Source organism: Staurois parvus, unplaced genomic scaffold (assembly GCF_062004578.1).
Source record: "Staurois parvus isolate SC_StPar_1 unplaced genomic scaffold, SC_StPar_1.0 ptg000883l, whole genome shotgun sequence".
Classification (NCBI taxonomy): Eukaryota; Metazoa; Chordata; class Amphibia; order Anura; family Ranidae; genus Staurois; species Staurois parvus.
This window is the reverse complement of record NW_028318679.1, coordinates 197,864-224,973: the sequence shown is the minus strand read 5'-3', so window position 1 is coordinate 224,973 and position 27,110 is coordinate 197,864. Positions and strand designations below refer to the sequence as shown.

Genomic DNA, 27,110 nt, shown 5'->3' with positions numbered 1-27,110 from the left:
ATGATTACTCTGGTTGACTCTATTCAGTATTTTTTTTATCTTAAAAAAGACATTTAAAGCATTGATGTCTAGAATTGGTTTCATGTCTCTGTTTGGTTTGGGGGAAGTAAACAAATTGAAAACGTGTCAGCTGAGGTACTGGGCCGCTATGCCCAGGGACAACAACTGAGACAATGAATAAACATAAAATTAGTGAAGCGCTTGTATCTCATGAATACAATCATGTGTCTCCATAAAGTATAATAGTAAATCAAAGTGACCACTATATATATTAAAAATATGTGAACTCCCTCTAGTGGATAGAAATAATAATGTCAACCGAAATGACTATAATAGCTAAATATCACACATTAAGAACCTAAATATGTAGTGCATAAATCAGATATACTAAACAAAGTGTATATACATGAAAACAGAATAATTGGCCACATACAATGGTGTCTAAATCAAACATAACTAATATATGCCATAAGTGAAAAAAACAATATCAAAGGTGAAAAAATATTCCATGCATGTGACTGTGCTTTAAGCTGGAACACACACGTGATCTCCACTTCTAAGTGCAAGTACTCTCCTTCAAATGGCAGCAATGCCTGCTCACCTCCCTTCCTCGACCCACACAGGGCCTCAAAGCAGTTACCACCTCAGTGGTGTATTCCTCTGGCAGACTCCTTAATCCTCCTCCTCTCTTATGCAACCCTGATGAAGTCATGACGCACGTGACGCAACGCGTCGGTTTGTCTACTTCCTGGTGACGTATGTCCGGACGCAGTGGCCATATTGGATTCCCCCAGGTGCATGCATATCTACCCACAGGCTGGGAAAAACGCTTGTTTATGGAAAGGAGCATGTGAGTGGTTTACTTTGTCACTTTTTACTTTGCCTATTAAAACTTACTACACTATGGAAGGCTTTCTTGTCTTTTTATGAGTTGCATAAGAGAGGAGGAGGATTAAGGAGTCTGCCAGAGGAATACACCACTGAGGTGGTAACTGCTTTGAGGCCCTGTGTGGGTCGAGGAAGGGAGGTGAGCAGGCATTGTTGCCATTTGAAGGAGAGTACTTGCACTTAGAAGTGGAGATCACGTGTGTGTTCCAGCTTAAAGCACAGTCACATGCATGGAATATTTTTTCACCTTTGATATTGTTTTTTTCACTTATGGCATATATTAGTTATGTTTGATTTAGACACCATTGTATGTGGCCAATTATTCTGTTTTCATGTATATACACTTTGTTTAGTATATCTGATTTATGCACTACATATTTAGGTTCTTAATGTGTGATATTTAGCTATTATAGTCATTTCGGTTGACATTATTATTTCTATCCACTAGAGGGAGTTCACATATTTTTAATATATATAGTGGTCACTTTGATTTACTATTATACTTTATGGAGACACATGATTGTATTCATGAGATACAAGCGCTTCACTAATTTTATGTTTATTTCTTGCACTTATTGGTATTAGTTAAAGTGACAGCAGCTGTATTGTGTTAGTTATTCCCATGAGCGCAGGAGGATCCCATACCATTTAACTGAGACAATGAAGGTCTGCCTTGTGTCAGGAGGAAGGCATATTTGAAAAAGGTTAGGATGCGTACAAAATTCGAGGCTGAACCCAAAGGAGACAACATCCTGAAATCAAGTTAGAGTTCCTGGTGCCAAACAGACTAACATTTCAGCCAGAGAATCCTCTTCATCTGAACATGAGAGCCATGCAAGATATCTGGCACAGCGCATCACTAAAACTTGTCCACACAACAGCACAGCAGGAAAAAGCTCCAGCTGTTGCAATGTGGAAAGGCTTGATGCTATACTTGCAGGATCATGAAGTGTACATCTAGTCCAAACTCCGAGGGTCTAACAAACAGCAATGGCGACCACAGCGGCATGGCAGGTCCAAGCAAACCAAAGGAAGCCTTTAGCAAGGCCTGGAAATTTTTGTCAACCAGAACTTTGAAGGTCGGCATGTCCTCCCCTGGAACCACAAGTGTTTTGCTAAGATGTTAAACGGCAGAATCTACATCTGAAACTACATTTTTTTTTGTTTTTGTTTTTAGGAATTCCAATAAGATATTGTACAATTTTTGGGGGGGAACGTACACCTATTCTGGGTGCTAAGGAATGCACAGGAAAAGTAATGGAGTTTTGTGTCCTTGTGGGAGCCCATGCTAGTAATTTTAGACCTGTCAGATGCAGGGGACTTAAATGAGACATTTACACACCTCCTTTACTAAGACCGTGATGGTGTATTTCAATTTTGGTGACACAGCAGTAAATGGACCTTCCTCAACCCCCCAGAACCAGAGAAAGAATCCTCATTTTCCTATCCTTCTAAAAACTGGAAAGACACTAAAAACTTTTGTGTCCCTGTGATCTGTGATGACTAATCTGGTTGACTCCATTCAGTATTTTTTTACCTTAAAAAAAAGACATTTAAAGCTTTGATGTCTAGAATTGGCTTCATGTCTCCATCTGGTTTGGGGGAAGTAAACAAATTGAAAGTGTGTCAGCTGAGGTACTGGGCTGCTATGCCCAGGGACAACAACTGAGACAATGAAGGTCTGACTTGTGTCAGGAGGAGGAAGGCATATTTGAAAAAGCATGGTTAAAATGGGTACAAAATTCAAGAAGACAACATCCTGAAATCAAGTTAGAGTTCCTAGTCCACAGACGTTTGTGTTCCTGTTTTCCTGACTTCTGTATTCAGGCAGAAAGACCTTGCAAAAAGGGGGAAATGTGACTGAGACCTCTCCTTGCTTAAGCACGTGGCTAGAGGAAGTAAAAGACTGAAGGTTTAATGAGTAAAAAGGTCTCCAAAATAAGCATTCCCAGGAGAAAAGAAAACTATCCCAGACAATATAGTGAGTGGCCACAACTTGATCAAAGTCTTCTTCTCATTCTCACTTTTCTTCTGCTCCTGTAAGCTGCTAGAAGAATCTCCAATGAGGTAATTCACGGACATTGCCCATAGAGATGGGGAATGCAGCCTACTAGTGCCAGTTAACCTAGAGGCTAGTAATGACCAAGGAAAGACCACCGTCAAGTGTAGTGCTGATGTTGCCACTGATTCCCTGGCAGCACTGTGGATGCTGCAGTAAGCTGCTGCAGGAAGACGAAGGGAACCTAGGTTTGCTGATGTCCGGCTTCTGGATTACAATGGCGCCTGCAGGTGCTTCTGCTTGCCTGAAGCAATTGTGTACAGAAAGCACAAAAACAGCGCTTAAAATGGACTGTAAACCACATAAAAACATGGAAAAGGGCTTATATCTAGTAAATGAGTTAATGCAATGAAGTAGTAGCAAAGAGGTGATCCACATTAAACAATGAATAGCGGAAACCAAAGATCTTCTGTGTATTAGAAGTACAAACTGCAATGAAGTGGCGGCAAAAGGAGAGGATCCAAACAACCAGTAACACCAAACAACCAGCCAAGACAGGGAGCCAACTGGGAATGGATCCTATGGCGAAGCTGCAGGGAGATAGCAGAAGTTCCTAAGCACTTGATGAAGACAGATCTGATAGCATGCAAGGTGAACAGAGGTGTCAAGGCAATGAATCAGTAAAATGACAAAATTTATTCAAATAAAATCCAAACTTACACTTCGGCAACGGTGCAATAGCATCAAGGTGGAATGTGATAGCCACAAAACAGCAAGAAGGACCTATAGGGATCAATAAGCTGGGTGATGGGAAGCCAGACCCATGGAAAAACATGCCTCAAATGGCATCTGATACCGGCCTGTCTCCACATACAGGAACTAGGACCAATGCTGGGAAAAGGTGTGGGGAGGCAGACTTTTTTGGGCTCTGCCCTTCTTTCAAATACCACCCCTTTTGATGCTGCTGTACCGTTGCCTTAGGCTCCATGCACACTAGCGTTTTTATAAGCTTAAAAAAAAAAAAAGTTGGATGAAAAAATGCTAATAGTGTTTTTGTGCCGGTTTATAGTAGCGTTTTAAGAGCATTAACATTTTTACAGTAGATGTAAAAAGAAAAAGCTATAAAAAAGGTTTTTTTTCTGCTGGAAAAACTCTATAAAAAATTATTTTCTACTCAGACATGCTGAAGCTTGATAAACAGTACTAGCCTAAAATAGTGTGCATGGACGCATAGGATAACACTATATAGCTTCAAGGAGCTTAAAAAACGCTAGTGTGCATGGAGCCCAAGTTGGGATTTTTATCATTTGCATACATTTTCACACTTTACCGATTCAGCATCTCTGCAACCTGACTCCATTAGGCAATCCAGGCAAGCATGGAAAAACAGAAGTGCCAAGAGAGATAAACTGTCACAGTGCACACCACATGCAGACAGAAATTTTCTTAGGGTGTACAGTATTGGAGTAGGACGTAAAGGAAAGGACAATTTCCTAATGAAAGTGGAGGCAGAGACCTCCAGTGGAAAGAGCTCTTAAGCCTCAAAAGAATGTTGGCTTTGCACAACACTGAAAAATGCTCCTTACAGGATAAGGTTACTAATGCAGAGACTCTCCTTGTAGAAGTGATAGCCACAAGGCGGCCACCTTAAAGGTAAGATCAGACAAGGGAATATACCCAATATGTTCAAAAGGTGGCTTCTACAAAGACAAGAGTACCAGACTGAGGTCCCAGTGGGAAACAGGAGATTGTACAGGGAAGGGGAACATGAACCATGCCCTAAGCAAAGGCCTTAAAAGGAAAGTTCACCTTTTAGAAAAAAATAATAATTGCACTCTTTGCAGGTAAAAAAATGTGCATTTATTATTTTTGTCTACAAGAGCCTGGAAAGCACTGCACCAGCGATCAGTAGATCACTGATGACATGCAGATCTCCTGCAAACCTGTCAGAATATCTGCTTGTCATATGGGATGTATGAGCAAGCAGATATTGACAGGAAGCTTCAATGAACTACAACGGCGGTAGGCTGTCAGGACTTACAGTTCATTCATTAACGGAAATCCATGAATAAATGCAGCCGTGTGGGCGGAGTCATGCACGGCCGCACGGTTTTCAAATTTGACAGAGTATAGGGACACTTCACCATGTATAGCCTGTCAGAGGGAGGGTGGCAACAGGCGGCGGGAACATGTTTCATGTTCCATCCTAAAAACGGGTGGAAAAATATAACGTTCCCAAAGGTGAACTTATCCTTTAACTAGGAAGTGAGTGGCCAAAGAACACTGAAACAGAAGGGCTGATGCTGAGATCTGCCCTTTGTACTCAAATCCAGAGGTTAGTCCAGACCGTAGGAAAGACAGGATACACCCCGAGTCTTTATAGGATGAAAGTTCTATGGCGCGCACCAAGCGAAATAGGCCTTTCAATGGCAATGGTAGACGATGTGAAGTTGACGACTTAACCTTCAAGAGGGTAGGGATGACCAAATCCAAAAGTCTGGTAGAGGGTTTGAAAAAGGTTTGTCCTTCGAAACATGTTACCGCCCCCCTCTTTTAACCAGCACATAGAGGTCACCATGAGGCTTTAGGTAGTGGCAGAGAATGCAGTTTATAGGTGGTCTATATGACAACTTTCAGAGCAGGTCCCTGGGATACCAGCCATTGGATCTTGAATTGCCGTACCTGCACACAGCCTTGCTTTGTTCTGTATCTTTTTGATTCCTACCACCCATGCTGATTTTCAAAAGAGAATCCTCCTAAACGGTCACCTTCTCTTTAGGAAATATGTCCTGCTCAAAGGAAAGATCAAAAGACAGACAGAAGGGGAAATGAAAAAGGGGCATGATTGTGATCCCTGCTATCTTTGGCCACAATAAGGCCAGAAATTTTGCCCATGAAACAAAACATTGAGGCAGAAATGTCTTCTCTAGACAGAAATGAGGAAAGTTGTGCGGCCAATGGGTCATCAGTATAGACCAGCAATGGGCAAACTACGGCCCGGCGGACCTTTTAATCCGGCTGTCAGGATGTGTGTAGGCGGGGCAGCGTGACAAACGTGAGGGGAGCTAGGCTCCTCTCACAGTCCGCCCTGAAGACTGGAACGGCGCGGGAACACGGCGAGAGGAACGCGCGGAGCAAAGGTAAGTAAATTGACACAGGGGGGAATGAATTAGTATAGGGGGGAATTAATTACTATGGGGGACGAATTACTATATGGGGGATGAATTACTATATGGGGGATGAATTACTTTATGGGGGATGAATTACTATGGGGGATGAATTACTATATGGGGGATGAATTACTATAAAATAAAAATCTGAGGCTAGCTGAAAGTAGAAGGGGTTGTATAGGGGGATGTCCCTGCAGATTTTTTTTTTTTTTTGCCAGTGTTCAAATCACCTGAAAGTAGCGTTATATAACCCACTCTTAATAAAAGAGGAACTTCATTTTTTTTTTTTTTTGGTTTTAAATGTAAAAAGTCAGCAGTTACAAATACAGTAGCTACTGATCTTTAACATGAGGTCCTTACAAGTTCCTGTAGTCCAACACTGCCTTTCTGCAGCCAGTTCTTCTCACTGCTGCAGGTCCTGTGGGTGGGAGTCAGGAGGATAAATGGCACTTTCACTTTTGAGTGAATGTCCACTTTAAAGAGACTGCCCTGTACTTTATGAATAAGACTCCTGTATTACTTTTTACTCCTGTAAATCCTTTTCTTTCAGTCCACTTAAGAATATAAGATTTCTAAACTTCAGGTTATATAGCTACCTACATGAGGACCTACTGTAGCCCAGCCCACGATAAACCCATCTACCAGCATGCCTCAGCGTTGTAAAAGAATTTAACGCAAAAAAAAAAATCCCATTTGTCTACCTGTCCACTGAGGGTCAAAAGTCATCTGTAAACTCTGGGATTTCCAAAAGAAGTCAAACTGAGTAGGTAACACAAAGACACTAACTTGCCCAACAGGGCTGGGGATTGCTTGCACCTCAAAGAGCCCTCTGAATGAAACACATGAATATGGAATCAGCTGAGGCTGAGAAGTCTACCTGGCAAAAAAAAAAGAATATATGAAAAGAAGTCAAAATGACAGCATTGCAGGGATCAGTCCAGGATGACAAAAAAGGAAATCAGTCATTTGAGAGAAGCAGTGGCTGAAAGACAGATTTAAAGCCAGGAACAAATTAAAACAGTAAAAGGGAAATTTTTTTTTGGTGAACGGAGGCCAAACAGAGGGATGCAAAACCAGTAATGGTTCTTCATGAGATAAGACGTAACGGCAAAAAGAAACACCAACTTGTGGGTAGAAAGAGAACAATTTTAAATGGTGGTTTCTTAAGTGCAAAGAGAACCAGGATCAAGCCCCATGCAGTCACATGGGAACGAAAAGGAGAGGCAACATGGGAGACCCCTGTCAGTTAGGCACAGAGACCAGAAGCTATAGCAGTAGAGAGACTCCCACAAAGCAGCAGAATAGGTTAAAAGCAGGTAACCCTGGCAGATGACGTGGAATCACCAGAGGTGTGGTGGTCGAACTACTAACCAGTATATGCCAGAGCTCCTGATTGTAGAGATGAGTTTTCTTATACCAGATAACGGTTCTTAGGATCACCCCACAGGGAGGTGAGCAGGCCTGGGGTCCAGTATGTTTAGGGATCAAACAGAAGCATAGTCTGTAAACAAGCCAAAGGTCGGTAACAAGTAGTTGCAGGTTGGGATCGAGCATAGTCGAGGAACAAGCTAAAGGTCGGTAATGAATGGTAGCGAAGATATGGACAGCAGCAGGAATGAGAGAGATATTAGCTGGAGAGAGCACAATAACCTAGCAAACAGGAACTGCAAAGGCATGGCTTAAATTGGAAAATCATGGAGAGAGCAAAGAGTTCAGTGTTCATGAAAAACAAGGTACAAGGCAAGATTGTATAACGAATCAGACTGGGAGTTGTCCAGCATCTCAGGTGGCTCAGAAAGAACTGCCAGTCACAGTAGAAGTTTCGGGTTCAGATCTAGACCCCGACACCCCCAAAACAAAGGAGTGAGAGAGCAATGACATTTGATATAGGAAAGAAAGGTGCTGAAAGCCAAAACACTGGCGTACCCGTAGCTGGTTCTTCTGGAGTGGAATGGCTTCCACTTCGATATGTAGAATTTTCAACTTTGAACATCATAGGAATCAGACTCTGACTCCCTGTCCCTCAAAACCTGGGCTTCAACAGTCATGCATTTTTTTTTGTTTGAGATACAGCACCGAACACAGTTATGTGTAATGGCGTGTATCCCATTACCTGCAGGTGCTGATTTCTGGTTATATCCTTCCCTGCATGCTGATTACTGCCCTAAGTGGCTATCTTCCTGCTTTATACAAATTAACAGCAACTGTTGCTAAGAAAAGTTCATCTGCCCCATTCTGCCCTCTCCACCATTTCTACTTCTTATATTATCACACAATGCATTGTGTTCTGTGAATGCAAGGGGGAGCAGTTGAGCGCAAGGATCGTCACTGCCCATTCACAGAAGGTGATGCAGTGAAGCATTGTATGAGAGCAGTAATAGGAGAATTATGGACGGAAAGGGTAGCAGGGGGCAGGTGCGCAGTGCAACCTCTCTCGCTCTTTAACCACATGCCGCCCAGCCACTGTAGAAATACGGCGGCAGGGCGGCACGGCTGGGCAAAACCACGTTTTAAAACGTGTTTTTAAAACAGGTAGGGGGCGCACGCGAGGCGCGCCGCCGCTCTACATGTCCCGCCGATCACAGCCGCGGATGTCAGTCGCCGAGTCACAGCTGGTCATTACCGGCTATGTCCCGGCGATCGGCAGCAATCGCTGACAGAGAGCACAGCTGCAGTAGTTGTGCTTTCTGTCAGTTCCCTGACAGCTCCAGGATACGCTGATCGGGACAGAAGTTTCTCTCTCCCGATCAGCAGTGTTCCCTGCAGTACACACCCCTGCCCCCTAGTAAAACACTCCCCTCACACAGTTGATCCTTTCCCTGAATAATCAAATTAACCCCTTCCTCCCCAGTGCCATTAGTACAGTGTCAGTGTTTTTTTTTTGCACTGATCACTGTATTGGTGTCACTGGGGATGTAAGTGACCCCAAGTCAGTACCCCCCAATGTCAGAATGTCTGCCGCAGTCCCGCCATAAGTCGCTGATCGCCGCCATTATTAGTATTAAATAAATAAATAAATAAAAATCCCAGTATCTTTCCCGCCATTTGTAAATGCTATAACTTTCACGTAAACCAATTAATTTACACATATTGGGTTTTTTTTTTTTTAGCAAAGACATGTCTCAGAATGCATTTTGGCAGAAATTTATGACTAAATTTGATTTTTACTGGACATGCGCAAAAAATAAAAACCGCACACTGAACGAAAGCTCAATTTGTGGGAAAAAAAAAAAAAGGATGTAAATTTCATTTATGTACCGTTCTGCATGACTGCGCAATTGTCCAGTAAACTAGTGCAGCGCTGTATAGCAAACAAATGGCGGAAATTGCAGTATCTATACCATAGTTTGTAGACGCTATAACTTTCACACAAAGCAATCAATATACACTTATTGGGATTTTTTTACCAAAAACATGTAGCAGAATACATTTTGGCCTAAATTTATAACTAACTTTGAGTTTACTATATATTTTTTATTGCTGAAAGTAAAAAATATCGTTTTTCTTCCAAATTTTTGGCCTTTTTTTGTTTATAGCGTGAAAAATAAAAAGCGCACAGGTGATCAAATACCACCGAAAGAAAGCTCTATTTGTGAAAAAAAGGATGTAAATTTCGTTTGGGTGCAGCATTGCATGACTGCGCAATTATCTGTTGAATTAGTGCAGCGCTGAGTAGCAAAAAGAGGCCTGGTCATTAAGGAGGGTAAATCCTCTGGAGGTCAAGTGGTTAAAGCAAGCAATTTAAAAGTATGACGACAGACTGGTATTTGGAAAAGGAGAATCCTGACAATCTGGCAGTTCCCATGGAGATCTACCAGGTCAGCATACCACATCCCCTTGTACCAGACTGAAACAATGAGGGGCAATGAACACCCTCCATCTCAATCCTGCAAAGTAGAAGATGAAGACCTTTCAGGGGAGGAAAGGCACCACAGCATCCACTGCTTCCATTACAGAATCCCTGTATCTGGAGACAAACCTCTTCAGTTTGCTGTTGAACCTAGCAAGGAGGTTTCCACACCTTCGACCTCTGGGTGTAGGGTCCACTCCCCTGGGTCCAGGTTCCCCCTGGTTGAGGAAATCTGCATGCCAACTGTCTATGCCTGGATTGTTCTGGAATTGGCAAGGCTGGAATATGAAGTTCTGCCCAGGACAGGATCTCATCTGTTTTGCTGCAGTGAGACTTCTGCTTCCTAATACCTCCATGGTGTTCAACTGAATCCAGATTGAATGACCCTCAAAGCAAGGATGGTACAACATTGCCAAAAGCCCCAGAATGCTGATCAGGAATTGAGATCCTTGAATAAACAAGTCCGACCGCACCAACAGGGTGCCCGGATTCCTCACCAGGCTGGTGTCTGTTATGAGTATCATCCAAAAGATGGGAAGGATTTTCACAACTACAGAGCTGGATACCTGAGCAACTAAGCCAGGGACAACCTGCTCCTCAAAAAAAACCCAAAACAATCTGACCAGAGACTAGACCAACGTGTCTTACAATGACAAAATTTAGAATTGTAGAAGTGTGAAGTTCCTTCTGTGGAAAGAACACATTTACCTGAGCTGAATACAGTACTGGACCTAGATATTCCAAAAAATTAGTAGTTTCCAGCAGCGATTTCTGAAATATCCATCTGAAGCGCTTCAATATTTAGACCATCAAACACTTTGTTTGACAAAGCCCACCCCATCTATTTCTTCACCAGGAAGTTATCAACATATCCTAAAATAGGGGAGCACAACTAGGCTTGTACTGGGGTGGGCATCTTGACAAATACCTAAGGTACAGATGGCAGGCTGAGAGGAAGGCCAATAACTGGTAGTAGAAAGCCCCAAAGCATAGGAATTGCATAGAAATTGATGATGCGATGTACAGGTGAAACTCAAAAAAATTAGAATATTGTGCAAAAGTTCATTTATTTCAGTAATGCAACTTAAAAGGTGAAACTAATATATGAGATAGACTCATAACATGCAAAGCAAGATAGTTCAAGCTGGGATTTGTCATAATTATGATGATTATGGCTTACAGCTCATGAAAACCACAAATCCACAATCTCAGAAAATTAGAATATTGTGAAAAGGTGCAATATTCTAGGCTCAAAGTGTCCCACTCTAATCAGCTAATTTAGCCATAACACCTGAAAAGGGTTCCTGAGCCTTTAAATGGTCTCTCAGTCTGGTTCAGTAGGAATCACAATCATGGGAAAGACTGCTGACCTGACAGTTGTGCAGAAAACCATCATTGACGCCCTCCATAAGGAGGGAAAGCCTCAAAAGGCAATTGCAAAAGAAGTTGGATGTTCCCAAAGTGCTGTATCAAAGCACATTAATAGAAAGCTATGTGGAAGGGAAAAGTGTGGAAGAAAAAAGGTGCACAAGCAGCAGGGATGACCGCAGCCTGGAGAGGATTGTCAGGAAAAGGCCATTCAAAAGTGTTGGGGACTTTCACAAGGAGTGGACTGAGGCTGGAGTCAGTGCATCAAGAGCCACCACACACAGACGGATCCTGGACAAGGGCTTCAAATGTCGTATTCCTCTTGTCAAGCCGCTTCGACAACAAACAACGTCAGAAGCATCTTACCTGGGCTAAAGAAAAACAGACCTGGTCTGTTGCTCAGTGGTCCAAAGTCCTCTTTTCTGATGAGAGCAACTTTTGCATCTCATTTGGAAACCAAGGACCCAGAGTATGGAGGAAGAATGGAGAGGCACCCAATGCAAGATGCTTGAAGTCCAGTGTGCAGTTTCCACAGTCTGTGTTGATTTGGGGAGCCATGTCATCTGCTGGTGTTGGTCCACTGTGCTTCATTAAGTCCAGGGTCAACGCAGCCGTCTACCAGGAGATTTTGGAGCACTTCATGCTTCCTTCCGCAGACGAGCTTTATGGGGATGCTGACTTCATTTTTCAACAGGACTTGGCACCTGCCTACACTGCCATAGCACCAAAACCTGGTTCACTGACCGTGGGATTACTGTGCTTGATTGGCCAGCAAACTCGCCTGACCTGAACCCTGTAGAGAATCTATGGGGCATTGCAAAGAGAAAGATGAGAGATATGAGACCGAACAATGCAGAAGAGCTGAAAACCGCTATTGAAGCATCCTGGTCTTCCATAACATCTCAGCAGTGCCACAGGCTGATAGCTTCCATGCCACGCCGCATTGAGGCAGCAATTGCTACAAAAGGGGCCCAAACCAAGTACTGAGTACATATGCATGCTTATACTTTTTAGAGGTCAGATATTGTTCTATGTACAATCCTTGTTTTATTGATTGCATGTAATATTCTAATTTTCTGAGATTGTGGATTTGGGGTTTTCATGAGCTGTAAGCCATAATCATCACAATTATGACAAATCACGGCTTGAACTATCTTGCTTTGCATGTAATGAGTATCTCATATATTAGTTTCACCTTTTAAGATGCATTACTGAAATAAATTAACTTTTGCACGATATTCTAATTTTTCAAGTTTCACCTATACATGCAAGTAAGAATTATTTATATCCAGAGAAGCAATGTCATCTCCCTGGTGAAGGGAGGGGATGACAAATTAGGAGGACTAATTTCTGAGTTTGGATAAAGACATCTGTGGCTTTGAGATCCAAGACGGGTTTGATGACCTGTCTGGGAACAGTAAAGTGGCTGGAGTAAAACTCTGATACTGCACTGCTTAGGAACTGGGGCAGTGACAATTCAATCCACAAGACCTGAGAGGGCACAATGGGGATCTGCCTATCTTGCGGTGAAGCATTAAAGGTTGAAGGTGCAAAATCTGTGAGGGGGCAGGAATCGAAACTCCAGTTTGTAGTCCAGCGATATCTCCTGCATCCATCCAAGCACCTGAGATGCAAGCTAAGTGTCTGCAAAGGTTAACAAATGTTCCCCCTACTCTGAAATGTGGGGGCTCAGCTTCATACAGAAAAAGGTTTGTCTGAGAATTTGGCAGACAATTTGCGCCAGACTTTGACAGGGGCCAAGTTTGGGGGAGGAAAAAACAACAAGTTGGTCAGGGGAATGAAGTAAAGGGACAAGAATGTTCTGTTTGTTGGGTGATGTGTGCTCTTGCACCAGTAGCAACTTTGATGATCTTTCTAAGGAGCATGTCTGAAGAGACGCTGTCCCACAAAAGCCAAGCAGAACAAACACTTCTTACAAAAGAGTTTTGCACTTTTCAACCTGAAATGAAGACAAACATTTTTTGTTTTATCCAGCTGTATTTACTCAGTGCAACTTCCAACATTAACATCCAAGTGAAAGATAGAACACCAACATGCCATAAATAAAAAAAAAATATAATTATTGAGTTGGAAAAGGGACCACCTTTTGCTTTAATTACAGCCTTTAGTCTGTTGGGATATGTTTCTACTACCTTTGCACATCTAGAGTTTGCAATATTTGCCCACTCGGCAGAACTGCTCAAGTTCGGTTAAATTTGATGGTGACCGTTTGTGGACTGCAGTGTTCAAGTCATTCCACAGAAGTGTGGGCTCTGACTTGGCCAAGCAAGGACATTCACCCTTTTCTCCTTCAATCACTGTGTGCTTTGGGTCATTGTCATGTTGAAAGGTAAACCAACTTCCGATCGACAACTTTCTGGCAGAGGGCAGCAGATTTTCCTCAAACATTTGATGGTATTTTGCCCCATCCATTTTTCCTTCTATCCTGACAACTGCTCCAGTCTCTGCTGCAGAGAAACACCCCATAACAGGATATTACCACCTCCATGCTTTACTGCAGGAATGCTGTTATTTGGATAGCGAGCTGTACTGCATTTTTGCAGGACATAGTGTTTGATGTTGAGGCCAAATAATAAAATTTTAGTCTCATCTGACCACAACACCTTTTTCCATACAGCCTCAAAATCCGCAAGGTGCATTTTGACACAGCTCAGTCGTGGCTGCATGTGGCCTTTTTTTTTTTTTTGAGGATTGGCTTTTTTTCTTGCAACCCTCCTATACATGCCATATTTGTGGATAATGTCACATGCACACAGTGACCACGCTGTCGTAAATTCCTGCAACCATTTTAGAGTTGCTGTAGACCTCTTGGTAGCCTCTCTTTCCTCTTGGCTTCTTCGTCCAGTTTGGAGCAATGTCCAGATCCAGGGAGGGTCTGCGTTTTACCAAATACCTTAAACTTATTTTATTGAGGAAAAAAAAGAAAAATGTTACATAGAACACTACGATATATTGGCAGACTTTATTCAGCACGCCCAAACAGCTGCTGTCTATACAGATATACACTATGGTGTCCGTTTATGACACACAGAATAGCTGAGATTCAGAGGATCACAGCTATTCTCTGGTCATTCACAGTTTATAACACCCAGGAGAATATGGCCAGCCCTTCTCTGGAGATCTGTGTTCTCCCTCCAGATTCTCCAGCCCAGAGCTGGAGAATCGGAGGGACCAAAAACTAAGCAGAGATAATTTACCTCTGCTTAGTAAACTGATCTTTTACTGTAATCTCGCGAGATTATAGTAAAATCAGCCGTTTTCCAGAGTTTGTAGACCGTTCTCCAGCGTTTGGAGATCGTTCTCCCTTCGTTCGGAGAACTGCTTCATAAACTGCATTCACAGGAGAACTGTGTTCTCCGAGAATGCCGGAGAACTGAGCAGCGATCTATTACCACTGGTTCATAAACGGACACCTATATTGCCAAAAGTATTGGGACACCCCTCCAAATCATTGTTCCAATCAGCTCCATGGCCACAGGTGTATAAAATCAAGCATCTAGGCATGCAGACTGCTTCTACAAACATTTGGGAAAGAATTGGTCGCTCCCAGGAGCTCAGTGAATTCAAGCATGGTACCGTGATAGGTTGCCACATGTGCAATAAGCCCATCCGTGAAATTTCCTTGCTACTAAATATTCCACAGTCAATTGTTAGTGCCATTATAACAAAGTGGAAGCAACTGGGAATAGCAGCAACTCAGCCACAAAGTGGTAGGTCACATAAAAAGAGAGTGGGGTCAGTGCATGCTGAATCGCACAGTGCGTAGAAGTCACCAACTGTCTGCAGAGTCAATAACTAAAGACCTCCAAACTTCATCTGGCCTTCAGATTAGCACAACAGTGCGTAGAGAGCTTGATGGAATAGGTTTTCATGGCCGAGAAGCTGCATCCAAGCCTTACATTGCAAAGCATCGGATGCAGTGGTGTAAAGCACTGCATCGGATGCAGTGGTGTAAAGCACGCTGCCACTGTAATCTAGAGCAGGGGAAACGTGATCTGGAGTGACGAATCGCGCTTCTCTGGCAATCCGATGGATGTGTCTGGGTTTGGTGAAGGGTGGGATTATAGTGTGGGTTTGTTTTTCAGGAGTTGAGCTTGGCCCCTTAGTTTCAGTGAAGAGAACTCTTAAGGCGTAAGCATACCAAGACGTTTTGGACAATTTCATGCTCCCAACTTTGTGGGAACATTTTGGGGATGGCCCCTTCCTGTTCCAACATGATCACACATCAGTGCACAAAGCAAGGTCCATAAAGACATGGATGAGTGAGTCTGGGATGGAGGAACTTGACTGGCCTGCACAGAGTCCTGACCTCATTCAGACAGAACACCTTTGGGATGCATTAGAGCAGAGACTGAGAGCCAGGCCTTCTAGTCTGTCATCAGTGCCTGACCTCACAAATGTGCTGCTTTAAGAATGGTCAAACATTCCCATAGGCACACTCCTAAACCCTGTGGACAGCCTTCCCAGAAGAGTTGAAGCTGTTATAACTGCCAAGACAGGGATGCCATGTGCATGTAACGGCAGGCGTACCAATACTTTTGGAAATATACTGTATGTATATGAAAGAACAAGAAAACAAACAAAATAAGAAACACAAAATAGCATCCTGGAGTGATTATTATACAATTACAAGGATATTAAATATCTAATAAGATATGTCAAATGACTCATTTAAAACACTGAGAACCAACTTCGCTGCCTTCCCAGGTCTCAACTGTCATGAAGCCTCTGAAACAAAGGCAAAATGCAAAATCCAGATCCCTCCTTGTAGCAATCTAGTAAGAATAAGTTGTGGGGGAGCTACACCAGGGGTTTCCAACCAACATTGCCAGATACTCAAATTTCTTTTGTGAATTTCTGTGATAAGTGTTTTTTTTCCCCACATAAGAACGACATTAAACCTTCCACTTCTTAACCACTTGACCTCCAGAGGATTTACCCCCCTTAATGACCAGGCCTCTTTTTGCTACTCGGCGCTGTACTAATTCAACTGATAATTGCACGGTCATGCAATGCTGCACCCAAACGAAATTTACGTCCTTTTTTTCACACAAATATAGCTTTCTTTCAGTGGCATTTGATCACCTGTGCGCCTTTTATTTTTCACGCTAAAATCAAAAAAAAGGCCAAAAATCTTTAAGAAAAACAATATTTTTTACTTTCAGCTATAAAAAATATATAGTAAACTCAAAGTTGGTTATAAATTTAGGCCAAAATGTATTCTGCTACATGTTTTTGGTAAAAAAAAATCCCAATAAGTGTATATTGATTGCTTTGTGTGAAAGTTATAGCGTCTACAAACTATGGTATAGATTCTGCAATTTATGCCATTTTTTTTTTTTTGCTATACAGCGCTGCGCTAGTTTAACGGACAATTGCGCGGTCATGCAATACGGTACATATATGAAATTTACATCCTTTTTTTCCCCACAAATTGAGCTTTCTTTCGGTGGTATTTGATCGCCTGTGCGGTTTTTATTTTTTGTGCTATAAAAAAAAAGGCTGACAATTTTGAGGAAAAAAAACAATATTTTGGACTTTTTGCTATAAAACATGTCCAGTAAAAAAAAATGTAAAAATCAAATTTAGTCATAAATTTCTGCCAAAATGCATTCTGCGACATGTCTTTGCAAAAAAAAAAAAAAACCAATACGTGTAAATTAATTGGTTTACGTGAAAGCTATAGCGTTTACAAATGGCGGGAAAGATACTGGGATTTTTAGTTTTTTTTACACTAATAATGGCGGCAATCAGCGACTTATGGCGGCGATCAGTGACTTATGGCGGCGATCAGCGACTTATGGCGGGACTGCGGCGGACATTCTGACATTGGGGGTACTGACTTGGGGTCACTGACATCCCCAGTGACATCAATACAGTGATCAGTGCAAAAAAAAAAAAAAAAAACGCTGACACTGTACTAATGGCACTGGGGAGGAAGGGGTTAAGTTTATTTTTCAGGGAAAGGGTTATCTGTGTGAGGGGAGTGTTTTACTAGGGGGCGGGGGTGTGTACTGCACAGGACACCGCTGATCAGGACAGAGAAACTCTTCTGTCCCGTTCCGCTTGTCGGTAAGGACCGGCTGTGACCCGGCGACTGACATCCGCGGCTGTGATCGGCGGGACAGGTAGGGCGGCGGCGCGCCTCTACCTGTTTACAAAACATACGTTTTAAAACGTGGTTTTGCCCAGCCGTGCCGCCCTGCCCTGCCATCGTATTTATACAGTGGCTGGGCGGCATGTGGTTAATAGACTTCACTATGCTTTTAGGCATTGATAAAGGCTTTGAAATTATTTTTGTATCCATCTCCTGACTTGTGCCTGTCCGCAATTTTATCTCGGTCATCTTTTGACAGTGTCTTGCCACCCATAGTTGAGAGTTTGCTTCAGTTGCACTACCAGGGACTGAAATGCTCCAGAAAAGCTTTTCATGCTGAGCTAATCAAAATGACCACAGCAGATCACAAATGAAAGTCAAATGGCTTTCTGTGACATTGAGAAGGTGATTAGCTAAAGTTAATTGTGTTTATATGTCTTTTTTTTTCTAGGATGGAGGTGATCCTTTTCCCAACTCAGTGATTTGGTTTTTGAATTTTAACATTTTTTTTTACATGTTGGTGTTAGATCTTTCACTTAGATTTTGTAAGTTGCACTCAGTAAATACAGCTGGATGAAACAAAAACGGTCTTCATTTCAGGCCGCAAAGCAACAAAATGTGCTTATTTTAAAGGGGGGGGGGGGGGAGGGTTGATTCTTTTCTATACCCAATGTAAGTGCTGATATGACACGCATCTGTGAAATGAGAGAAGAGACTTCCAGAAAACCATCAACACTACAGCCATCTGCTCACCATGTTCAAAAAGCAAGGGATCAACTGCAGCAGTTGTTAGAGGTCTCTCTTTTACCAGTCAGCCATGGATTGACTAAGTTAGAGCCAGGATCTGATAAAGGGCAAGACCTGCCAGCAAAAACACAGCTCTAGAAAGTGCTTAAGCTGGCCATACATGGATCGAATTTTGATCCATATGTGGCCACTGTGGTTGAACAGAATATGATATACCTTGAATGTGTGGAAGGGGGAATTGGTTCAGTTTTTTTCTTTCAAACATTAGGCTGAAAAAAAAAGAAAGAAAATGGAACCATGTATGGTCACCTTTATCGGTTCAGTTTTTAATCGCTTCCACTCCAGGCCAAAACTTTAAACCCCCAAACATTATGTATTTTTTCGACCAGATGCCCCAAAGAATAAATTGGTGGTTGTTGCATATTTTTAGGTCATATGATATTCGTGCAGTGATTTTTCAAATACACTTTTTAAAAAAAATGCACTTTAATGAATTTCAATGCACAAAAACATAATACCCACTTGTTTGGTAAAATAAAAGATGTTATGCCACGTAAATAGATACCAAATATGTCATACTTTAAAATTGAGTACACCCCTAGAATGGCACCAACTACTGTACCTAAAAATCTTCTTAGGCGAAGCTTTCAAAGCATTTACAGGTTACCAATTTAGAGTTACACAGCAGGTCTGGCACTAAAATTGCTGCTCTCGATCTGATGTTTGCGGTGATACCTCACATGTGCAGTATGATCCCCACTCACAAATGCGTGTGGGACTGACGTATCTGTTTGCCTACGCATAAAGCACAGGGGGAGGTGCCGCTTTAATTTTTTACATTTTATTTAAAACTTTTTTTTTTCTATAAACACTGTACCTTTATATATTTTTAATCAACTTTATTGCTATTGCTAGGAATGAACAATAGCAGAATAGCATATGCCGTGACAGATCCTCTTTATAGAGAGATCTGGGGTCCCTGGCCTCAGGGTCGGACTGATTAGCTGCTTCACTGGCCGGAAACAGGCTAGTAAACAAAGTACCGAAACCAGGTGTGACAAAATCTGTGTTGCTTCTGGTTTCTGACATCACAGAAGAGGGGCAGGAACTTCTGACCCTGCCACATGGGGGTGATCACATCCTTACTGGGCCCCCGATCACTCAGGAGAGCTTGGTAAAGGGGGCAGCGGCAGAAGGAAAAGAGCCTTCTGCCGCTTGTAAAAGCGATCAGTGTGGCTGCTTACATAGTAGCGATGACCGAGATATCACTGTTCCAGTCCAAGGACATAGTACATATGGCGGACGGGAAGCAGTTAAAAACAGGCACACCTACCAAAATAGTGAGCAGCTTGTTAAGGCAGTACACTACCTCAATGAGAATAGCCCCGTGCAGCACGAAATCTTCCAAAAACAGATACAGGACTAATAAATGCTTTGTGAAGCAGCCAACTTATTATGCTTCCAATCTTTATAGTGAATAAGCTGAAAAAGAGTACAAATTAAAAGTCTTTGAGGCCCTAAAATGTTTAAATTTCAAAGAGTGTAAACAGAACTGGTAGAAGTAACAAGCTGACCCTTTAGTTTTAGAGCAGCGCGAACTGTATCAATAAGAGCTGAAATAGTCTCCTTTAATTTAGGAATAAAAGCAGAAAATTAAGACTCTTCATGGATAAGCTCATCAGTCAAGGACTGAGTAACTCAGAATCAGTCTATACTGCCAAAGGCTCTGAAGCTGCAGGCAAATCAGGCATAGAATATGATAAAGGTGATGGAGCAAGCTTGTAGCATTTGATCAGGTTTGGCTGAGTGACATGCCATGCATGAACATAGTAAAAACCACTGTCAAAAAGGAGGAGAATGAAGAACAGCCACACCTGACAGAGCTAAAGAGAATTCCGAGGAGGGGGCAGAGCCAGAAAGCAATATTACTTCAGAATGCAGACTTCAACACTAAGCACTTTGCTATCAGCTCAGAAGCCATTAGAGAGAGTAAACTGGGGGCACCTAGAGTTGCACATACTTTGACCACATGGCAGTAATGCAATGTACAGAGTCAGAGATAGAGGCCAGGCTTTAGGGCCCATTCACATTAAACTGACAGCTGACAAAGTCACAACATTTTACTATGAGCTGTTATTCTGGCTGCCATAAGTGGCCAGTAGACGGTGGTGTGATGCACGATTCAGCACATCACATAGATCCTTTTTTTATTTGAAGTGTACAAAAGTGACAAATCATTCATGTCACTGTACAGCAGCATGGTGCGTTGCGCTGCTGCACAGTGATATGCTATTCCACCTGGTGAGTTCCATTTTTGACTGACGTTCTTCCATGCAAAAAACCACTGGTCACTGCATGTGTGTAAATCGTCACGTAGGTACTCACGAAACCTAAACTGCTCAGATGGCAAAAGTCTATGTAGACAGGCAGTAAAGAGGATTCAAATATTAATATATCATGTGGTTCTTTTGCAAGCAGGAACAGCAGTGCCGAGATGCTGTATGCCAGGAAAGAGCACAGACTGTGTGGTACTTCACTCAGAAGATGACATGAGCACTAAGACCTAAGGGTTTACTTTTGCAGAAAAGCTGGTGGGAATAGGAAAATAATTGTTTCCAGAGATCTATGTAAATGAGGTTGCTTCTGGTGCTCAGTGCAGCTAGCCAACTCACCAAGTGAATATTCAGCAAGCAAGCACTGAAGAAATGCCAACCAAAAGCAAGGCTGAAGATGACCGTGCTGGATAGCTGCAACTGATTAAACAAAAAAAAGTTTATCTTCCTAGGCCACTAGCAAAAAAATGAGACATGCTGGTAATAAGGGCATATCCTGGGCTGGTCTACGTTTGTTTGCCAACATCAAATCCTGTGGCCGGCAGTATCACCTGAATGTTAAAGACTTCCTGTATCCCTCACTGGATGAAAAAACAATGTAAATACTTAAGTGTGTCTTAAGAGTCTGAGCACAGGTTCACTTTAAATCCCCATTGTCAGCTGATGGATGCAAGGAATATTGTTAACACAATTTCTTCTATTGCTTGACCACCGTCACATGCTCCCTCAAACCCAGAAGTACCAGGTACAGATACCAGCTTCAATAATGGAAGGAGAAGCAGGGGATCACCAGCAAGGTATCAGTGAGTGGGGGCTCTGAAAAGATACTGTTGCTATAATCTGTATGGGAAAGGTGAAAACGTGGAACTTTAGTCAGAAAATAAAGTCCTGCTAGATCACTTCAGGCTGTCTCCTTTTGCAGGTATAGCTATGTAAAAATAAAAATAAGTGCCTATACTGTTTCAATCCAGTAATACGCCGTCTCATCCTGCTCCGCACATGCTCAGCTGCTCTTTATTTTTTGGCACTGTGCTGACGACAATCTGCTAACAGCTAAAGATTTATTGCTGCTCAGGGGATCTGCGCTTCAGCAATAGCAGCATACGGCAAGAAGAAACAGGAACAATGCTGGAGGCAATTTACAGCACACGCTAATTTTGGTAGCGTAATATGGAATTTATTTTCCTTGCTAAAGACCTTTTTTTTATCAAGTTATGCTTACAGTTCTGCTTTAAACTGGCTGAGATATTTACATTCAAGAAATTACGTTTTTAAAAAGCCATAATTGAGCATTAAAACAAGCCCTTCATAGTCTTGTAAATGTAGAGACATAAGTCCTAACCATGATTTTTTTCTTTTGGAGCTCCTTTGATCTACAAAGTACAATAAAAAGCAATTTGTTCTATTTGTTCAAAATATGTTAAAAAAAAAAAAAAAAAAACCACAAACACTTCTTGACCCTTCAGAACATTTTTTGAGCCGTTAACTTCTCGTGCTCTGCCTGTGCTACTCCCTTAATCTGGCCATACACTGATTGACATTTAGCTAGTCTAGTACAGATCATTTGAACTTTGTCCTTTTTTTTTCCCCCCATGCTTCTAGCAAGGGAGGCCACACACTCTAATCAAAGTTTTCATATGATCATTGGCAGAAGCCTATTCGCTGCAACTACTGACCAGTGTATTCTGGCAATATCCTAGAGAGGGAAGGGAATGAAAAAAATTATTTCTCAAAAAAGTCTTCAAGGACAGCCCCTTGAGACGAAGAGCTCCTCCCTCCAGGACAGGAAACATGTAAGCCCAGAAGCTTAAAAAGGTGGACCTCCAGGCCTCCCTCTTCAGCATTAGTGTTTCCTCTGGAAGAATAGGTTACAAGTTTTAGAAACATGTATAGGAGCTCTAGGCTCAAGAGCAGTGCTGGTGGTTTCTTGTTAGGCAAGTTACCTCCTCCTTGCCAGGTATCGTGATCCCTCCATTTCAGAGAGGAGTGGGGCTGCGCTCCTGTTGCCTTCCAGTCCACAGAGGAGGAAGACCGCCGATGGTGTCCAGTGCCACCGCCAGTAAGGACTGGCCAAATCAGCGTCCTAACCGCTGGGTGGGCAGCTGCTCTTCAAGCTGGGTAACTGGAAGTTGCGGTCGTGGTGACGTCATCGGTGGGCACCGGGAGACTTGTGGTTCCGGTCTCTATGGCAGCGCAGGCAACAGTGCTCAGGCGGCTGGTGCAGTGTGAAGAGACCCAGCAGAGGCTGTGGCTACCACACCATAAGGAACAGAATGGCGGGCGCTTTGGGGGCAATTGACGTATGTTTGTCTAAGCATGACCTCACGTATCAGGGTCTACATGCTTAAAATTCTAGGGTCTTTCCAGTCCATAGTTCCCTGGTTGATACCATTAAGCTGGAGTGGGAGAAACCCTTTTTCTCTGGTAGTCTTAAAAGGAGATTTCCATTTGAGGAAGACAGATCCCAGCCATGGAACAAGGTTCCAAAGTTGGACGCACCCTTATCTAAAGTCTCTAAAAAGACGGCCCTAGCATTTGAATATATGGGGGCTTTGGAGGGCCTGGGATTCTACCTCCATCAGCTTTAATCCGGCTTTATCGGTCACCTGTGTGGCCAGAAATCTGGAATGCTGGTTTACCCAGTTGCAGACGCATCTCTCGGCAGGGACTTCCAGGCAGCAGATACTAAAATCCTTTCCTTTGCTGTTTAGAGCGGTAGGTTTCCCCACCGATGCCTCAGCCGAATCAGTTAAACTAGCTGCAAGAACGTCTGCCCTGGTGAATTCAACTAGAAGGGCATTATGGTTGAAGACCTGGCTAGGGGACTCAGAGTCCAAGCTATGCCTTTGTGCCTTACTCTTTTCAGGCGATAACCTTTTGCGGTCTAGGTCTACAGAAGGCCTTGGAGCATACAGCCAATAAAAAGAGATCTTACTACAGGAGGGTTTTATACCAGAAACCGCAGGGCCAGCCAAGTAAGAATTTTCAGCCCAAGAAACACTGGACAGGGCAAAAGAACAAGGGGGGGGGGGGGACGACTTATTAAGCCCTCCTCAGGGCCCCGCCAAGTCTCAATGACTCGAGCGTCCTAGTGGAAGGAAGACTGGGGACCTTTCTCCCTCAGTGGGCTTCAATCTTCTTGAACCTGTACATTCTGGACTTGGTAAAAAAGAGGTATAGGTTGGAGTTAGACTCCAGTTCCCCCTCCAGGTATCTGGTAACCAACCTTCCCAGGAATCAGAAGGCACATGCTCTATGCGGCTTGATTAGAGACCTGGTGGATCAACAGGTCCTTACTCGGTTTCCCCTGAACGAGCAGGGGATGGGATTTTATTCCCATGTTTTCGTAGTGAAAAAGCCCTCAGGTAAGTTTTGCCTTATCTTAAACCTGTGCCCTCTCAATCAGTCTTCAAGATACAAAACACTTCAGGATGGAATCAATCTTCTCTGTAAAAAACATCCGTTACCCAGATTGTGTCATGGCTACGCTGGATCTGAGGAATGCACATTTCACATCCCCATACAGCATGCATGTTAGAAATGCCTAAGGCTGGCGGTAAGGATTGGTGCAGAGATTCACCACTGGCAGTGTCGGGCTTTACCTTTTGGTCTGGCCTCAGCACCAACAATTTTTACAAAAGTGCTTGAGGAAGCCTTGCCCCTCCCTAAACATTAGATCTATTATGATCATTCCCCTATCTGGATGATGATCTATTTGTAGCCAGGTCTCGCCAACAGTTGACAGAATCTGTGGGTTGCCAGGACTTCCTTCAGAGTCTGAGATGGCTCATAAAACAGAGACAAGTCATGTTTAACTCCCTCCCAGAGAGTTACCTATCTGGGGTAGAAGAGTTTCTTGGTGGAAAGATCTTCCTTCCACAGGAAAAAATTCTCAGGATGGATCAGGTGCTGGCAGAGCTGCAGAACAATTTGTCCATTACAATAAGGGATATTGAGAGCAGTAGGTCTCATGACATCATGCTTCTCGGCTGTTCCCTTGGAGAGATTCCACCAGCACCCACTACAGTATTATCTTCTGAGGGTTTGGAACAAGGAAAGGTCTGCAATGGATCTTCCAGTCCTGCTCCCTTCCAGGATCAAGAGATCCCTTTGGTGGCGGCGAATGCAGTACAATCTAGCTAGGGGTCTGGAATGGACCACACCATATCTGGTTATCATCACAACCAATGCCATCAGCTTTGGATGGGGAGCCCATCTAAGCGACAGAGCTTTTCAGGGGTCGTGGTCCTTGGAGGAAGCTTTGAGGTCCTCGAATCAGAGGGAGGTTCTAGCAGTCCAGCGAGTGCTGGATGCCTTTCAAGCGAATCGAATAGACAGTCACCTGCAGATCCGTTCAGACAATATAACTAGAGTGGCATACATCAACAAACAGGGAGGGGGTGTACAAGAAGCCCTCATCTCCACGCAATCACAAAGCAAATACTGTCTTGGGCCGAACAAAACTTGTGTTCAATATCTGCCATCCATCTGAAAGGAGTGCAGAATTCCCTAGCAGACTTCCTAAATCGGTATTCCAGTCAAGCACGACAAATGGTCTCTCAACCAGGTATGTTTGCGACCATCACTCCGAAATGGGGCATGCCGAAAGCGGATCTCTCTGCTTCCCAAGAAAACAAGGTGGTCAGCTGGTTCTTCCCCCTAAATCCGAAGGATCGAGCCTTGGGGGGTAGATGCCCTCGCAAATGTATGGGAATTCAGTCTCTGTTATGAGTTTCCTCCAGTGCGGCTGATCCCAAAGTCCTGCAGAAATTTGTCGGAAAAGACAAACGTCATTCTGGTGGCCCCGTTTTGGCCAAAGAGACCAAGGTTCTCTCTGCTGTGGAGCCTTTCCTCGGTTCCCCCATTCCCTCTTTCAGAGAGGGGGGATCTAGACTCTCAGGGTCCGGTGCTGCACCCTCAGGTGAAGACTGAAGTTGGTGGGGTGACTACTGAAGAACAACTTCTGAAAGCTCAGGGGTTTTCGGACAGAGTAGTGAGGACTTTGGTGAACTGTCGCAAGCCAGTAATCAGAGCTATTTATAGGAAGGTCTGGAAAATATTCAACTCCTGGTTGTCGGATAAGGGTCAGAGCCCTCCGGATATCCCAGCGATCTTCGATTTCTTCGAGGATGGGGCAGATCAGAGCTTTACAGTTAGTACTTTAAAAGGTGCAGGCCTTGGCCCTTACTGTTTTTTTTTCAGGTCCCCCTCCAGCAGGATCCCTTTGTAGCATATTTTTTTAGAGCCCTTTCTAAGTCCATGCCAGCGGTGCTCAGGTCCTGTCCAGTTGGGGATTTGTCTTTAGTCCTTAAAGCTTTGGTCCTTTGAACCTCTGGAGAAGTCTTCAATAAAGTTTTTAACTCTAAAAACTGTATTTTTGGTAGCAATAACATCGACCCGTAGGGTTAGTGAATTGCAGACACTTTCCGTTAGGGAACCTTTTTTGTTAGTTTGAGGATAGAATTGTTCTTAAAATGGATCCTGTGTTTCTTCTGAAAGTTTCCTCCTCTTTTCATAGGTCCCAAGATATAATTTTGCCAACCTTCTGTTCTGCTCCCGCAAGCAAGGAAGAGGAAAGATTATGTCTGTTAGATGTTAGAAGGAGCCTTTTGGCTTATCTTAGTAGGTCCAGAGAGTGCAGAAAATCAGAATCTCTTTTTGTTCTTTTCGCAGGAATGCGGAAGGGTTTCAATGCTTCCAAATCGACCAAAGCTAGATGGATTAGGATGGATTTTGCGGAATCGTACAATTTATTAGAGATTCCGCCCCCGTTAATGCACACGCAACCAAATCCTTGTCAGCATCCCGGGCAGAGAGCTGGTGCCTCGCCCGAACAGATTTGTAAGGCAGCCACTTGGTCAACGTTGACTACCTTCATGAATCATCGCCTGGATCTGCTTTCTAGTGAGGATCAGGAGTTTGGGAGCAGAGTCCTCCTGGCAGTAGCCCCGCCCTAGTGGGTATGTTCTTGATTATAGTCTCAAGGGGCTGCCCTGGAAGATGTTTTTAAGAAAACCCGAGTTAGACTTACCGGTAACTAATTTTCTGTAAGTCTTCCAGGACAGCCGGGGTTCTTGGGAAAACTGAAGAGGGAGGTCCACCTTAAGGTTCTGGGCTTATGCGTTTCCTGTCCCGGAGGGAGGAGCTTTATGTCTCAAGGGGCTGTCCTGGAAGACTTCTAGAAAATTAGTTACCGGTAAGTCTAACTCTGGTTTTTGGTCCTGACTTTAGAGGTGTTTTAATCCTCAACGTTGAAAACAGAAAAAAAAAAAATCAATTTGATTAATCAGGTATCTCTGCTAACCCTGTTTGCCCATTCAAGTAGTGATACAGCAGTCTTCTCATCTTTCTGCCAGCCATTATAATGTAAATTAGGCATGCTGATAAGCTCCTGTTCTGGACTTTATAAAGGATATCCTATGAAGCACTAATACATCTATATTTCCGACTCCTCACTTTATTTACAGTACATCTGTAGGGATGTTTATATTCACCATCCAAATTGGTCACACACCTTTTTTTTTTTAAGTTAAAACTCCAAAATAATGCATTTTTAGATTTTATAATACTAACAGCTCTCAAGGAAATATAAGAGCTTGTTCACACCACACATGCATGAAAACTAATGGGAAAACCA

The 27,110-nt window shown here is 43.1% G+C and overlaps 1 protein-coding gene across 1 annotated transcript in view; it reads right to left on the bottom strand.

The window, feature by feature from the left end:
• FBXW11 (F-box and WD repeat domain containing 11) overlaps positions 1 to 27,110 on the bottom strand; it is a 215,980-nt gene that overhangs the window by 10,444 nt on the left and 178,426 nt on the right. The window lies entirely within an intron of this gene.